The following is a 1758-nucleotide window of genomic DNA, read 5'->3' as shown; positions in this document are numbered from 1 at the left end:
CGGAAGAGTGTTCGCTGTAGGAGAGCTCGACAAGTGGATTATTAAGAGAATAATTTCTTTGTTGGCGCAGGGATCGTAATAAAGCTATTTTTGTCCTCTCGAGCGAAACATCGTATTCTTTTCTGTCACTACACGATGGCGGATTTTACGAGGCTCCTCAGTGTTGCTGAACAGCTCTCCTCCGAGGCAATAAAATCCGCCGTTAAAAAACTTTTAAATACGTTTCATTCGACTGGCTATAGAGACCACTGTTACGCTCGTCGCTCGTGCAACTGGAAGAAACAGGTAGCTCCTCGAGGAACGTCTCTCTCTCTCTCTCTCTCTCCGTTTTCTTTATCAAACTTCTCCATAATTAGTCGAAGATTACCAGGTACACGCTGAATGGTGCTCCAACGAATGGCGGTTCTTTTCACCCCGCCATCCCCGTTCTCGCGCTCCGCGAGTTTTCTAGGTGTGATTGAAAGGTAACGACGACGGGGATCCCCCTGCCGGGCGGAGAAAGAAGCGGAAGAATGGACGGCTGCAGCGGAGAATGCGTCGTTGAACGTAAGAAAAATGACCGGCCGCGGTAAAAAAGGATTCTTAGCCGTGGGTGTAAGAAAGTTGGAGAAGAAGCCCGGCGGAATTACGCGCTATAAATCGTTGACTATTTATCGACTCTCGAGTAACTGCTTGGAAAGTTCGTGACGCGGTGCTGTACTCGATCGAATCTGCAACTTTCTTGCGCCTCTGCCTACTCCCGCCATTTTTTCCCCCGCTGTCCGATAATTCTGCAGGGTTTTGCGCGAAAGATTTATAGCCACGTTAATTACCGCGACCATTTAGCAGCGCAGTGTCGGTACGCGATCGGCTGATCGTCCTCGATCGCGATCGATTCCTCGTCGAAACGATTCTTGCACTCGAAACCGTGTTTATGGTCTTAATCGTCCTCCATGTGCGTAGTTGGAGTTTACACGAGCGAACAAAATATAAAGTCCGCGAGTTTCGCCCTCCATTCCCATCTCTCTTTTTCGATCATTCGTTATTTTCCTTTTCACTTTTTCCTTTTTCGCTTTTTAACGAGCGCGCAGTCGAAAATGATTTTTAAATTGCCGCCAGCGAGTGGAAAATACGACGGCCGGACCTACGGTAAACAACATTTTTAATAGAGTTTTCAGGATTCCGGGTCGTTCGGCGAATTTGGAAATCGGCGCTCGGCCGACCCTTTTCGACGATATCGCGCTTATTGAAACGCGAATCGCGTTAACATCGCAAATAGACGGCCCTTCAGCGCGAAATTCCTGATGGAAAACCAAGGTTAAATCGGCAGACGTTAAACGGGTTTAAATTAAAATCAAACAGCTACGCGGTGTCAACGACGAAAGAAGCAGTTCGTTAAATTTCCGAGGAAAAATGCGAAGCGAGCTGATACCTCGCGAATTAATTATCTGGTCCCTCGGGAGGATCGATGGATCTAGCGAATCGTTGCGAATGTGCGTTCCCATATAGCTTCGGATGGTATTAACAAGGGCAAATATTAACGCGCGCGATCCACGTTAGTCTCGATCGTTCAAAGTGGTTCCGTTTGTCTTGGTCAAAGAGCGATTCGGAATGTGGAGAACGTTCTGCGAATCTATTCGGCCAAAGCAACGGGCTATGCGAAAAACTCGATATCTGGTTTGTCGCGAAATCGAAGCTCGAAGGGAAAAATTTGTCCGATCGCATAATTCCACGTCCCATTTTTTAATTTCTTTTTTTAATCTCATAATTCCACTCTTT

General features: G+C 47.0%; 1 long non-coding RNA gene across 4 annotated transcripts in view; it reads left to right on the top strand.

The window, feature by feature from the left end:
* LOC108545486 (uncharacterized) overlaps positions 1-1758 on the top strand; it is a 24174-nt gene that overhangs the window by 3268 nt on the left and 19148 nt on the right. For 3 of the 4 annotated variants that reach the window (XR_001890089.1, XR_001890088.1, XR_001890087.1), the window contains exon 1: positions 40-546. The exons of the other annotated variant lie outside the window; for it this stretch is intronic. This is a non-coding gene — a long non-coding RNA (uncharacterized LOC108545486). Of the gene's footprint in view, positions 1-39; positions 547-1758 lie in introns of those variants that run through there. 4 annotated transcript variants of the gene reach the window in all.

The sequence above is a fragment of the Eufriesea mexicana genome, unplaced genomic scaffold (genome assembly GCF_001483705.2).
Source record: "Eufriesea mexicana isolate 0111107269 unplaced genomic scaffold, ASM148370v2 scaffold386, whole genome shotgun sequence".
Lineage (NCBI taxonomy): Eukaryota > Metazoa > Arthropoda > Insecta > Hymenoptera > Apidae > Eufriesea > Eufriesea mexicana.
This window is presented reverse-complemented; position numbering and strand designations above follow the sequence as displayed.